Raw genomic sequence first — 15,860 nt, forward strand, 5'->3', positions numbered from 1 at the left:
TCCTGCTTCATCTCAGATCTGCTTTGGGTTTCAAGAGGGGGAAACCTTAAGCCACAAGGATTGAGATCCCCAGTCATTGACTGGAGCCATCCTGAATATGGACATTGAACTGTAACCTATGGACTATATCTAAAAGGACTTTTGGCAACTACAAGCTCACCACTGTATATTGATCTTTTAACCAACTCTCTCTCTTTTCTTTTTTAATAAATTTTAGTTTAGTTAATAAAAATTGGCTATAGCGTGTATTTTGGGTAAGATCTAAGTTATAATTGAACCTGGGTATGTGGCTGATCCTTTGGGGTTGGAAGAACCTTTTTGTTTATATAAGATTTTCAGTGATCATCATCATATCTGACGTGAGTGTCTGGACGGAGGCCTGAGGCTGGGTACTTTAAAGGAACAGCGTTGTTTGGACTTCTGAGTAACCAGTGAGGTACTACAGAAGCCGTTCTGTGCTGGCTTGGTAAACTAAGTATTGGAATATCCACCAGCGTTTGGGGTTTGTCTGCCCTGTTTTGTTTGCAGTTCATCCTAATTGAGTGACCTCAGCTGGCTCCCACGGGCAGCACCGTCACAATTGTGCAAATGCTAGAAAACCACTCATTTACTTTTACAGCTAAATCATCTACCCTCATTGTCTACGGGTGCAGCTGGGTGAGAGTGCGGTGCACAGGAACTGCTTGTCGCTGCCTGATACAGAACCAGTTTTTGGTCTGTTGCAGACCAGGTATATTTTATAGTGTGGTGGATGTTTTAGAACAGGAACTCAGGCTACGGCCTCAAGAAGTTGAAGTGCAATAATGCTCCAGCCAGAATCCCTCCTGTCATACTCCTATGGGGGTGGGAGCTGGATACATCATGCCAGCTAGGGACACTGCCACAGAGTAGTGCAAAGAGACAGATCACAGGAATTTTTTTTATTATTTTTTTATTATTATTATTATTTTTAATGGGAGGGAAGGGATAGAAAGAATCTCACTCCTCCTGAGCTTTTCTTTCCAATGGGGGATCTGCACACAAACTTGCACCAAAGTAACACAAACTCGGAATTCAAAACAAGTTTGCTATTTCAGCCCAAGTCTGCATGTGGACACTCATATCTTGCACAAACCAATTTGGGCCAAACTGATTTAATCTGAAGTGCATGTGGCCACACACAGGTTTGTGCTAAAACAACTAAAATCAGGTTTAGGACACTGATTTACTTCAATGGTTGAGAGTTTGTGGGTTGACCAGCCCTTAGGCACTTCATCATGATCACTTAGTCCATCATAAGTCCTGAAGAGCAACAGCATCCTCCTTCTGAGCCCACATGAGTCAATTCAGTGACTCATCTGGTCTCTGGTTCTGATAAAAAGCGGCTTCACCTTCACCAGAGACCAGATCTGATACACATTAGAAGAGAAAACTAGCATGTCACCACTCTATCAGTCCCAACCACAAAACAACAAGGGTTTAAGCATTGCCAGCACAGAAGCTAAAGTACATGTCAGTTTTTCAGGTCATTGGACAGCTGCCCACTTAGAGCAGAAGGGAATGAAAATTAATAGCTCCCCTGAGGGAAAATATACAAATAAAGCCAGGGAAATGTATATGAATCAGCCTATAAAATAACAATAGTTCTTACAGTGTTATTTTGACCTGACATTTCAGTTTCCTTTCAATACACCCTGTGCTGCAAAATGTCTTGGATTTAATTTCAAAAGGCAGGTTTTATTAGGTTTCCCTCACTTACAAAGACTTGCTGTCACTTCTTAGTAGCGATATAATGTTTCTCTTGAAGAAGGCAGTCATTTAGTTGCCAGATCACGCTAATGCTAGCTGGTTTAGAAATCATTATAATTTTAATTGTTGATGCTACAGAAGGGAAAACAATTTTACAACAATGTATTAATTAAAAACAAGTACCAACAGCCTTAATCACACTGTCACTAGGATATGGGTGTTCTATGCTATATTCATGCTATTCCTTCTCAAGCAGCTATCAAGAGACTATGCCTGGAAAATCACCAGCTGCTAGGTCCTATCTGTTTTATCCATTAGGTCTAACAATATTCACCCCACAATTACATAAATAATTTAAGGTTATCCAGTTTCTAATTGCATTTTTAAAAACACTGAAACACTAAACCGTATGCCCTTTAAATGTTTAATTTGCATTACCTGCCAAAATATTTTTCCACACACAATATTATTGAGTATAAACCTGAATGTGTGGTTTCGTTTATCCAGTAGCAATTCTTATATGAGAACAGTTGGACTTTCCTTGCTTTGCCTTTAATTTTCTGCCTCCTGCTATTGTCTCAAAAAAAAAAAAAATACAACTACAAAATACAAAGTACATGATCCTATTGGAGTATGAAAATGATGCAGAAATGATCTCTCCAAAGACCTGAAGATGTTTTACTAGGGTGACCACATAGCAAGTGTGAAAAATCAAGATGGGAGTAGAGGGTAATAGGTGCCAATGTAAGAAAAAGCCCCAAATATCAGGATTGTCCCTATAAAATCAGGACATCTGGTCACCCTATGTTTGACTTCAAACTACACCATTCCTTTTCTCAAAATATCTGGCTACCCTATAACTATACTCTTTCATGCTATAAATGCTGTGTTTCCATACCCCATTCCATGTGGGTGTGGTCTTAGAGAGGCCTGGGGAAATAGCAAGTGAATATTCTTTTTGGGGGTGGTGCCACTGTCACCAGCTTCAGGGGAAAAGCAGTGTGAGGACTCTGGCTGCATTAAAGAATTGTTTGGATTTTTATGACAAAGTGGTTCCTTCTCCTTTATTTGGATACCTCTGATGCTACAGTACAAAAGAGCTAACAGCATCTCCTTGATCATGGCTGATGTCTGTATGTTCAGCTACCACTTGAGGTACCTGCCGAGTGTGAGTCCTGTACATCCCAAGCAACTAGGGGAGTGGTGGAGTGCTCTTAAGGAAGCCCGGTGCTCCTGTGGAGGTCAGTCAGTCTCTGTTTGTAGGCCTTATGTTACACTACTATCAACCTCCCTTTGCCAGCATTTGTAGCTGTGTTCAGGATCTCAGCAGGGCCTCATTCTCATATTTTCTCTGAGGTAAGCAATGTGAAAGTGACAGGGCTTTAGAGGGAGGAATAAAATAGGCAGATTGGGAACCACAAATGAAACTCCCAACCTCCAAAGAGGAAATGTTCTTGAATTTGTTCAGCCATTCCTCTGCTCTGGATGTACTAAAACAAAGTACTACTGAAGGAAAAGAGAAAGAAATCCTGTGTGTTTCAATCTCACTTTCCTTTAAAATTTATAATTGGTAACTTCTTTATCCTTCAGCTTTGAACTACTGCAGCAAGTGCTACAGTTTAATTAATCATTACCGTTTTTATAATGTGTAATTACCCATAGTTCACTAAAACAATAGTATAATAATTCTGACAGTCCAGCCACATGACAAGTTCACACACAATATTAGCAGTCTAGTTCCCTGCAAATTAAATGAGTGAATATTCTGTACAAAGGAGATGAAACAGTGTCACAGTCATCAACCATTTGTCAAGTGTGTACCTAGAAAAAATTTCTAAAGAGGAGCAAATAGACAGTTTCCAACCTCATTACACCCTGTTCAGCACAACATATGTCAAGTGTTTGCACTGAGCAAACTGACATTTTAGGTTACGGTAGCCTAGCTTAGAAACTGGATATTTCTAATATAATTATTCTATATCTGGCCCCTTGTTTAAACTGTAGGCAAAGGAAAAATAGATGCCAAAGGAAACAGCTTCATTTGCTGGATTTTTGAAATCCAAATGTGGGTGAGAGGAGGAAAGTTTATTCCTTTGCCTCTCCTTCACTCCTAAAAATACTTTGAAAAAAATAGGTATATTTTGAAAAACTCTCAGTGTAAAATGAAATAAGATACCTGCCTTATTTCAATCATTGTAAGTGTTCCTACCCTATGTCAGCTGATTTGGGCTTCCCTGCTACACTTGGCACTTCCTGTCATGCAGACAGTCAAACTTGCAAGCTGAATGTTCCGCCTGTGATTGACAAGACAGTTTCCAGCAGGTTGGATTTTCTCTACAGCTGTCTTCACCTCATGTTTTTCTTCTCTTCAGTTCTCCTGTGTTTATTTATTTTCTTTACCCGCTGTACTGACTCCCTCTTTCCTTCTCCCATCCCTTTCTCCATTTCCTCCTTTCTTTTTTTCTGTCCATGTTCTCTCCTCATTTTGCATTGAACTACATGAGCCCAAGAATTTTATTCATTTATTTTTAAGAGAACTATTTACCATTGGAACTTGTATTCTGTTCTCTTTAAGCAGTGTGCTCATAGGGCCCTTCCTTTAATTAATCCTGAGGTAGCTTCTTTACTGCTGATGAACTGGGCACAATTCTAGACAGCTCACCCTGGGATACTGGTTGACTGACTTGATTGGTAAAAATTGTGTTGTCTCTTGGCTAAGGCCAAGAGAGGCCATAAAGAGATGAGTGGTGAGCCAGACAGCTAGCTCCTTGCTTTGATGGTCTGTTTCCAAGGCAGGCATCTACATTTGTTTCAATGAAAGAGGCTAAAGACTCAAGAATCTCCATGAGGTAGTGGATGCTGCTGTGTAGTGATGCTCCTATCCTGCTTTAAAAACCTGATCAGCCTTCCTCAGACTGAACATACTGTCAACCCCAGTATTACTGCAGTGCCCACGCTAATAAGATTTAAATCACTCCTGGTGACTTGTGAAGCCTCTTCAGTGACATCAGGCCAAATTCCGCCTACACATGCACAGTTGAAACAGCATGGTTGCACCCACATGACTGAAAACATAATTTGACCCAGTATTTTTAAACAAGATAGCTTCCCTCATCCCACACACATACTTATTAAGTTCTAGTTAAAGCTTTCCAAAGCCCTGACACTACTTTCAATCATCTTTTTGAATGATATTATTTGTGAACACAGTCTGACCATCAGTTCAAAATGTGCCACATACCATACTGTGAATGTGAAAGGGGACATAAAACTGATTTGGACAATTGAGAGTAAGGATAAACAGCAATCACTGAATTGGGATACTGCCCAGTTTATACCTTCTCAAGGGAAGTATCTCTCCTGTAAGTTTAATCAAGTTTATAAACAGTACGTGTCTCAGCACAGGAGTCTTCTACCTAGAAAATGCATACACTGAACTCAAAGTGCAGGGTATAGATTCACCTTTCAAATCATCAAGATTTGTTTAATCACGAATACACAGTGCTTGTACTGTGAGCTAGGGTAAGGTCACAAAACTCAGATTGATCAGGACAATAGCTGATGTCAAAGGTTTTAGGAGGAGGAAATTGAAAAAAAAAGTTCTCAATCTAGCAACGCACATGCTATCAGAAACCGATATTGAATTCATTTGCAGAAAACTTTGCTATCAATAAATACTACTTGATCATATGCAGCAGTTTGAATTAATACTACCAAAACATTTCTTTATTAATAATATCTTGACATCCTAGAATGGAAGACACTACAGATGTGCAAATACTTAACATATTAATGAATTTAGGTTCAACCCACCCCTATGAAGTTGGACATTGTTATCCCTAATTAAATATGGGGAAACTGAGACAAAAATAAGTTAAGGGATTTGACCAAAGTTGCATAGAGGACAGTCCCCCACCAGTAATGTATATAGCTGGTGCTATTTTCCCAATGCTGTGGAGATGAGTGAAACTGATTGGGAGGAAATAAATTGTGAATGAAAAATGTGAATGAAAATTGGGAGTTCTTGAAGAAAAGTTTATTAGATGGCCAAATAGCCATGATTCCACAGTCAAGAGAGAGGACATATTTGGCTAAAAGCCCATCCTGGTTCAGTGGCAAATTGAAGGCAGCAATAAGAAATAAAGAAGCAATATAAAATAAATGGAAAAAAGAGAAGGTAGATAGCAATCAGAATAAATTAGAAGTTATGACATATAGAAAATTGATAACAATGATCAAATATAATATAGGCTCCAGGGAAGGTACTCCAAAGAGCCTTAGGAGAACAATGGCTGGGCTATTAGTTGGGAAAGGCCTACCTGCAAGCCTCTAGCCAGGCTAACGGGCTTCTTTTTTCTGGGTCTGGAGACTAACATCTAAAAGGACATTAAGCCATGGAAATCCTTGCCTGGAGAGGAAGTGGGCGTCTCAGACAGATGCAGAGAGGCAGTGAAGGCACCAGGCTGTCAGTCTAAGGTGGAGGACTTGTGTAAAATATTGATTAAAATATGACCATGCAAATCATTGTTGCTACCACTGTTATATAATTCCAACGAATCTTATACAAAGTGTGCCAAGAAGGTGTCAATAGAAAAGGTTAAGCGGCTTGCAGGCTAAATGGCGCAGAGTCAACCTTTAGAGACATGTTAGAAAAGTATGTGAATGGTAATAAGGGTCATTCCATGCTAGATAGGCTAGAACTTTGAAATGCCAACCTGTATTGTTAGAGAATTAGAGGTGATACTAATTGTATGTGTTTACTTATATCTTGTTAGCTATTTGCCATGTAAACAGACAGTTCCTGCCTGTCACTATAGCTATTGATTCAGAGATCAAAAGGAAATATTAACATTTAAATGAACTATACACTTAGTAATATCACTGTATTAATCTCTCTTTGAAATGTACAGCAAATCACCTGTGAATGGTGGAAAAACAGGCAATTGCCTTATGTTAATCTGTGTAGCTATTTACCAGTGATGCTTAGGAAATAGGTCTACTTCAAAGTCTCCATGATTGTCTATTGTTCACCTAAGGACTCCAACCTGTCAAGAGAAGGCCTGGAAATGTATAAAAACCCCTTGGGTCGTGATCCTTTTTATCTCAGATCTGCTTGATGCTTCATGCAGGGGACGCTTAAGTTATAAGGCTGAGATCTCCAGTCCTGACTGGATCACCCTGAATATGGACATTGGACTATAACCTATGGACTAATTCTGAAAGAACTCTTTGCAACTACAAAGCTCACCATCTCTATTATGAATCTAATCTCAAGAACTGTACTCATTTCTGTACATATACTGATCTTTTAACCAATACTCTCTCTCTTTTCCTTTTTTAATAAATTTTAGTTTAGTTAATAAGAATTGGCTGTACGTATGTATTTGGGTAAGATCTGGAATATTCATTAACCTGGGAGGTATTATGTCCGATCCTTTGGGATTGGTAGAACTTTCTTATATGATGAATAAGATTTTCAGTAATCCTCATCATATTTGAGTTGGGAGTCTGGATGGAGGCCTGAGGCTGGGTTGCTTTAAGTGACCTATATTGTTGGCTTCTGGGTAACCAGTGAGATATTATAGAAGCTGTTTTGTGCTGTCTTGGTAAATCTAAGTATTGGAATATTCATCAGCTTTGAGGATTGTCTGCCCCATTCTTTGCAGTTCACCCTAATTGAGTGACCTCAATGCGGCTTCCCTGGGACTCCGATCACAACTTGTAGGTTTACAGCCCTTTTGTGGTCCTAACTCTTTTCCTTGCTTGCCGTATACCTTTGGGCACATAGACAATAAGTTTGTTGGAAGGAGCTGTTTTGAATCACGTTAATCAGCCGCTGGTCACAGGCTTCCAGAGGGAAGTGTCTTGCAGGTACCAATTACAGTTGGGCCTTCCAAGTTAACACAACTGGAAATGGGATCTGCCACTCTGAGATTCAGGCTAAGAGTGGTAGAACCATGGAGTTCCACCTGGAAAGAGATGTATCTGTCCACTGAGGGTGAAGGACTGCAAGACATTCTATGGCATTGCTCGGCCTGTACCCATGCCAGGACGAAGGGACTACAGTTTTGTAGTTTGGTGATCAAGTCTAAAGTGGGGTGAGCCTCAGAACTCCACTCTGGGAGAAGGACAGGTAGAGGCCTGTCACTTGGAAAGAGTACCTATGGGAAGATCACAGGTGCAGCTCACCTCTGAACTGGAGCATCAGTCAACATTGTTTTATGGAAAATAGGTCTTGTCAAACAACCTGATTTCATTCTTTGATGAGATTACAAGTTTGGTTGATAAAAGTTACTGCATAGACAGAATAGACGTTTGTAAGGCATTTTATTTAGTAGTGCACAACATTCTAATTAAAAAAAATTAGCACTAAACAAATCAATAAACACCTGTTAAATGGTGTAAGAACTGTCTAACTGACAGATGTCAAAAAGTAGTTCTCAGCAGTGAACCATCATCCAATGAGGGATGTGAAGTTCTGCAAGGACTGGTATTAAGCCTCAGGCTATTCAACATTTTCATCAGTGATCCAGAATTAAATATAAAACGCTGCTTATAAAGTTTGCAGGGGACACAATGATTGGCGGAGTGGAAAATATTGATGAGGACAGAACAGCGATGCACAGACATCTGGATTGCTTGATAAACTGGGCCCATACAAACAAGATGTGTTTTAAGACAGCCAAATGCAAAGTTATACATCTAGGAACAAGGAAGCCAGGACACATCTAAAGAATGGGGGACTGTATCCTCGAAAGAAGTGATTCTGGAAAGGGATTAGGGAACATAGCGGACAAAGCAACTCAACATGATCTCCCAGTGCAATGCTGTATAAGAGTACGAAGATGATTGAGGAGACCAATTCCGGACATTTTTAAAAGGATGTTGAAAAATTTGAGAGGGTGCAGCAAAGAGCCACAAAAATGGTGTGAGGGCTGGAGAAAATGCCTTACAGTGAGAGATTTAAAGAGCTTATTTGTTTAGTGTATCAAAAAAGAAGACTGAGCAGTGATTTGATATCAGTGCATAAGTACCTTTATGGAGAGAAATACTGGGTACTCTAAAAGGCTCTTCAATCTATCAGAAAAAGCCATAACAAGAATCACTGGCTGAAAGTTGAAGCCAGAGAAATTCAATTTAGGCACATTTTTTTAAAACTGTGAGAGTGATTAAACACTGGAACAATCTACCAAGGGAAGTGGTGGATTTTCCATTTCTTGTTGCCTTCAAATCAAGACTGAATGCCTTTCTGGAAGAAATGGTTTTGACAAACACAAGTCATTGGGCTCAACACATGGCAACGGGGTGAAATGTAATGGCCTGTGATATTCAGGAGATCAGACTAAATGATTTAATGGTCCCTTCTGTCCTTAAACTCTATGAATTGCACTGCAAGTGTGTGGCAGATCTGGAGAACAAAACACAGATTTCCTGACTTCCATCCCTCTGCTTTAACTGCAAGACTGCTCTCCACCTCTTAGCTCAGAAAAAGAGAGTGCACTATGCAACAAAACACAGCAGAAATGAATCAATACAAATGCTAGTGGCTGCATTTTAATCACAAGAACCAAAGATTCCAGGATTTAGTTTCAAAATATATCAGTGACCTTCCATTTTGGGGATTTGTGTTGGAGGGACATTATTTTAAGCAGGTGAATCAATTTCGCTAGTAAACTGTTAATTTCTAGGTGTGTAAGAAAGGCTAATAGAGAACAGAGTGCTGTGACACAAAGGCTCTAACTAGTGAACGTTTCCTCGAAACTTTATTTTTTTTTCAGGGGTTGCAAGATTTCCCCTCCTACCTCCATGTTTTGGGGGAAAAGGGACTTTTTTTAAAAAAAAATTAAGATTTATATTAGTCTGGATTTACAAAGAATCAGTTTTGCTATGAAGTAAATCTGACCATTTATCACAACAGAGATCTAATTATTTGCACTAAAAAAGGAAATCATGTTACTTGCAATAAAAAGCTACATGCATGCAACTTGATTAGACAGACAGACCGACCCTAACCAGACATCTGCATTTTGTGGAAGCATCAGATAATAGACACAAAATTGAATCCACATGTCACAGCTCAAGTCCTTCCCTTCTTTTATGTCCACGACTTTTGCCCTTTTCACTATTCAAGACACAGACTTTTCTTATTAAAAAAAAAAAAAACTACCACCACCACCAATGCTACAAAGACAACAGGAGAATTTTGTTCATTTGGATTCAACAAATATTACAGTGGCCTGTTGTGAGCTATGAATAGCTAAAAAATCAAATTTCATCAGCAACTCTGTCAAGCTGCATTCCAAAGTCAGTTTATCACTGCAGTGAATTCCTAGACATTTATATTTCCTAGCTAGGTTAATCTTGTGTTCCATAATTATCATGACTGTCATAAACACTTTGAATTCTGTTCCTGCAGTTTTGAATGCTGCCATTTTTTGGTGAAACTGAGCATAAAGAAGCACTTCTTGTATCTAGCTGAATGCCAGCAAGCAAGGATTAAAAATATCTTGCACTTGAGATTGTGCTTCACAATAGAGCTTTGCAAAGCTCAGCAGCTTTGGTTTGGAGGTGGTTCTGTTCATTTTTATCTAGAGCTGTAATCCTTAAAACTTGCAAATTATTTTAGATGATTAGATAAAGTTGCCTCAGTACCTACAGTATCCCTAGTGGGAAAAGAGTGGAGAGTACTGTGAATATTGGGGTAGCCAGGCCCGCCGATGGGGGGGGGAGGGCAAACGGGGCAATTGCCCAGGGGCCCAGGTAGCCAATTGCCCAGGTAGCGGGGGCAGCGGCCAGGAACCCCGAACCCTTTTAAATCACCCAGACAGGCTGCAGGGCTCCTAGACGCACGTGGGGTGGTACCGGTGGCAGCAAAGGCAGCCGGTCGGGCATGTGGAAGCCCTGGCCATGCCGGAAGGGCGCGCCCAGCAGCGCTGCCGGCAGCTCTGCACATTGACAGTTCTGCCCTGGAGCCCGGAATTGCTGTCAGTAGGCCTGGGGGGAGCCTTATCCAGGGCAAAACTGACAGGTGTTTATGGGTGACCTCTGCATTTATATATGTATTTATGTTATTTACAGGATGTGCCTATTACAAGCCTCTAAATGCATTTACAGAAAAACAGCCAAACAGTATTAGGGAATGCACACAAAATACAATTCTGTAGCTAAACCAACCCCTTCGTAATCCAACTCAGCGGGAGCCTGGGTGGACAGATACAGCAAGGCCTCAACTGGGAGAAAAGGGGAGCAAATCCAGGAGCCAAGGGGCCCACTATGAGAATATGAGATATACAGGAGATGGAAGTATCTAGGATTACATGCTTGATTGTCCCAAGTGATCCCAGATGTCAGAGTAAGAAACTGAGAGAGAGGAGGTCCATAATTCACACAGGTCACAATCATAGAACAAACTCAGGTCTTTGTCATTCCATGGAGGTGGTAGAGGGCTCTGCCTTCCCTGCAGCCACTAGATCTCTGAGAACCCAGTTTAACCTGACTCTACTTTTTGCTCACAAAACCAACAAACAAATATAAAGTGGACATAACAACTAGGTGGGAGTAGCTCCCAAACTTATTTTCTCTCTCTAACAAGGATGGGTTTTTTTTTTATTATTATTAAAGCACATGACTTGGAGTCAGGGGAGGGGGAGGGATAGCTCAGTGGTTTGAGCATTGGCCTGCTAAACCCAGGGTTGTGAGTTCAATCCTTGAGGGGGCCATTTGGGGATTTAGTTGGGGATTGATCCTGCTTTGAGCAGGGGGTTGGACTAGATGATCTCCTGAGGTCCCTTCCAACCCTAATAATCTATGATTCTTTTTTTTTTTATTCAGTTCCTGGTTCCACTATAAATTTCTTGTGTGACCATTATGTCCCTTTAACCACTCTGTACACCTCAGTTTTCCCACCTGTAAAATGTGAATGACAACTTATCTACCTGACAGGGATGTTTTAAGAGTAAATTTATTCATGTTTGTAAACCCTACTAAGACCTCCGGATGGAAAGCCCCCACTGCTTCTGCTGAGTATGATTATGATTGTTAAGGAAGGAAGGAAGGAGCATGCGTTTGTCCTACCATCTTGGATTTTCCTCTCTCAGAATTTCCAAAACCTTCCAAAATCACATTACTCAAAGCTACATTGTATTGGTTTAGACGATCTATCCAAGCTTCCTGAAACTTTTCAGAGAGTGAAATGAAGGAATTTGAAATTACGAAGGGGGAGAGGAGAGATCTGTGTTTTTCAATAAATGTTACTGAAAATTAACTGATTATTCCCTTCTCCCCACGGAACATGGTCTTTCATTCACATTCCTCCAAAGGGGAGAGGGGCAGAGTTGTCATTAACCCACCTGTAGCATAGTATGCAAGAGTTATTTCACTAGAAATGGAAAAAAATGGAATGGCATGAAGTCACCTTTGGCTTCCGCTGCGAGAGTGGCAATATGCCAAAATTAAATGGAAACAGAGCCACAATCATCATTAGCATAAACAACGACAGAGTAAGCTGAGAAAATATGCCACAATTACCCACCACTTTCCCAGCTGTACTGGAAACATCTGACCTGAGGAAGAAGAGGAGACGTCCTCCAAATGTGGAAATAAATTAAAGTGCACAGGCAAGCAGAAAGTTTACAAGAGGAATCTTTTTACCTCTGCAGAAGCCTTAAAAAAAATCCCCCACACAATCAAACAAATGCTTTTGTGTGTGAAAACATATATATGAGTGTAAAGAAAAGCTGAACGGAACTGCAGGGGCAAATCACACAGTAGGATGAACTTAACTTTGTTGGAGGATGCTACACAAAGTAGGATGGCAGTAACTGCTGGGAAGCCTGATGATGAGGTGGAGAAGGTATTTGAAAAGAAAGTGGCAATAATAGCCAATGAAAGGAAGGCAAAATATATGCATGATAAGTAAAAAATAAGTCATCCACTACGAGGTGATCAATAACAAGATGGGTAGACAAGTAGACACTGGGCAATGTAACATAACATCAAACATTCCCAAAGCTGTTGAATGATTTAAAAAAAATCAAGGGCATGTAACTCACATCCAGCATATATTCTGCAGTTTAACAATATCAGACAGGAGAGTCAATGTGATACATACAGTTCAAAGTGGCAGCACTGTACCTGCCCTGTGTTTTTTTGCACTGCTTGAATCTAATCTAGCTCAACTTCAGACAGGATGACAGCAGCATGCAAAATAGGCTGCTGTGATACCTAAGATACGTATGTCATTCCAGTCTTTCTTTGAGAGCTGCAGCAGCCAAAACACGTTGCCTTGCAGCTCTGGAGAAAGATACCCATTTATTTCACATAGGTCTGACTGGGCACCCTGAATCGGAATGCCAGCCGTGCACTCCAAGGAAGGGTGGAAACACAACACAGACAAGGAAGGGGGAAAAGAGGATGTGAAATCAGATGAGAGGGAAAGAGACAATGAAGACAGATGGGAAAAAAGGGAACAGATTCTACAACAAAAAATGAGATGAGGAGTGGAGGGAACAGAGAAAAGAAAGAAAAAGATGAACAAAGAGAGAGACAGAGTATATTTGATTTTTTGATATTGAGTAAAAAATGTAATGCAAAAATATTACAATAAATGAACATACATATAACGTTAGGTTTTATGTGAAAACATTTGTATGAGCCCTCCATCTCCCCTTTTGGCCAAAGTATTAGCAAAGTTAAGCAAGGGAATTTGTTCATTTTTTTACATGTCATTAATTGCTGTCAAGCTGACAGCCAGTATGGTGAATGGAAGTTTCCGTTCAGTAATGGGATGGAGAAATGGTAGAAACGTTATGGAATAAATAGCTCTCAGGGGAAGTTTCTTCCTAACCACCTTCCACTTGAGGTCGGTCTGTGCCTTGAAGCACAAAGGTTCATAAAGTCCCTTCTATTTTCTCCCTATCATTTGTAATTGTGGATGTGCTCATTATCCATAAAAATGTCAAATACTTTTTTGTATCCTTTCTTGACCCCAATAATATCTAGTGGCAGTGAGTTCCACTGACTAATTATACATTGTGTAAAGAATGTATTTTCTTTGACTAGTTTTTAATATATTGCTTTTCATTCAGTGTCTCCTTGTTCTTTTATTAATCAAAAAAGATAAATAGGGACTCCACATTTGCCTTCTCTATACCATTCTTCTCAATCTAGCTTCAGCTAGAAATTTTCCAAGCCTCTAATTACTTCCATTTTCCATTTCTATGCCCCTTCTATAGCCTCTTTGAGATAAGGTGAGCAAAAATGAACATTCTATTTCAGGTAATGGCATACTATTGATTTTTATAATAGCATTATTCTCTTTTCAGTATTATTTTCTATTCCACTCCATCTGCACCCTAACATTTTCACACTGAGCAGAGGTTTTAATTAAGCTGCCCACAGCTATGCTTATGTCTTTTTCCAGAGTGGCTACAGTTAATTTATAACCCAGTAACCTGTAAGGGGAAAGCTCTCTAAGTTTGCCAGGCCTTGGGGGTCCAAGCAGAGCTTCAAATTCAGTGGAGAGAGGAGCTGAACACTTGAAAAGAGCTATTTTGGAGCTCATAAAAAACCCGGAATAATTCCAAATGTGAAATAGTCAATTGTTTGGAGTTGTATGATTTATTTTGTCAACATTTTATCAATAAATACACCCTCTTTTCCCCTACCTTATTATTCTCATTCCCTCACACACTAAAGTAACTATCCAAAAAAACAGGTAAATTTGGGGAATTTGTCCTTCCAACCGTAACTCATATTCATCTGTATTTTTGTTTCCTTTAGGGATCGGGCCAGTGCAAGTTTTGCAGTTTGTGAGACATAAGGGGTCGAGGACAGGGAAAGGTGAAAAATGAAGATTGGGCTTGGCTGAAACATTTCACAAATTCATGTCAAATTTGCTGAATTTTTTTCAGGTGAAAAAAAAATCTGAAGTCAAAGCTTCTCTTTTCGACATTTCAAAATTAAACATTTCAGTGCAAAATAGCTTTTCATTTCAAACTTTCCTCCAATTTTATTCAAAAAATAAAGTGTAAAAAAGCTCCCTTGACATTGAAACAAAACATTTCATGTCAGGTCAAACAAAACATTAGCTTGACTCAAAGCATTTTTTAAATTTTTTTCAGAACTGCCAGAAAACTGAAAAATCAGTTATTCGAACGCCTCTCGTTTTCAGCCGCCTGTTATCCATGTAGTCTGTGCAAGGATGCTAATATGAGGTAACTCAGAATGTCATGCTAGTTCCCTAAGGTTAACAACATTTACTATAATATTCAACTTCAGACCTGTGCTATTAAATAGGCTGTAAATAGGATTACAAGGGGCCTGCTCCTTGAGGGCCTGAATTGTTTTTTCTTGCTTTGAGCTGAACGCATCCACCATGAGAGCATCAAGCTAAGGATCATTTAAAACGTGTACAAAAAAGAAACATTCATAGAAATGGGCCCCTTTGATGTGTTCCTTAAACCAAATTTCCACTTGTATTCTTTCACCTCTTCTATATTATTTAATGTTTCAGAAACTCAACCTCCTTCAAGCAATGATTACATAACAAATACAAATAGATCAATTTAAAGTACAGTCCTTCCCCCTCTCTCCCCAACCATTAGAAAAGTGATGGAACCCTTCGCTGCAGGAAACCTAACACCAGCCAAAAAAAGATTAAAAGTTCTATTTTACCTAGACAATAGTGACTAAACCACTGAATAGCCAATGCCTGGTAAACAGTACGGTGTCCAAAAAAACTGATTAAAAACTTCAAAGAACGTTCCTATCCAATGGAAATTCCTAAATCCCAGTAATTAAATGTGTGCTTTCTTACAGAGAAATCAGCTTGCCCTGCACTGATGCAGTCAGGTTTTCTCACAATCTCTCACATAGCTTTTACACTCTGCCTACAGTAATGAGACTGCAGGGCACCCTATTACTTTACTGCAAGTAAAGGGCCACTGTGGGGCACTCACAACCTAATCAGCAAGATAAATAACTTACATGTGCTAAATACCATCTCAGAGCATACAAAGAGATACCACAGATCTCATCTGAAAGCACATGACTGCAGTGAAGATTAACATTTCATTCCAGCATGGGGTGTGTGTGTGTGTGTGTGTGTGTGTGTGTGTGTGTGTGTGTGTGTG

The 15,860-nt window shown here is 39.8% G+C and overlaps 1 protein-coding gene across 1 annotated transcript in view; it reads right to left on the minus strand.

Moving 5' to 3' along the window:
• The window catches only part of LOC112112035 (dystrophin), a 1,981,667-nt gene that overhangs the window by 1,781,888 nt on the left and 183,919 nt on the right, over positions 1-15,860 (minus strand). The gene's annotated exons all lie outside the window — the stretch shown is intronic.

The sequence above is a fragment of the Terrapene carolina genome, unplaced genomic scaffold (genome assembly GCF_002925995.2).
Source record: "Terrapene carolina triunguis isolate 2854851 unplaced genomic scaffold, T_m_triunguis-2.0 Scaffold23, whole genome shotgun sequence".
NCBI lineage: Eukaryota > Metazoa > Chordata > Testudines > Emydidae > Terrapene > Terrapene triunguis.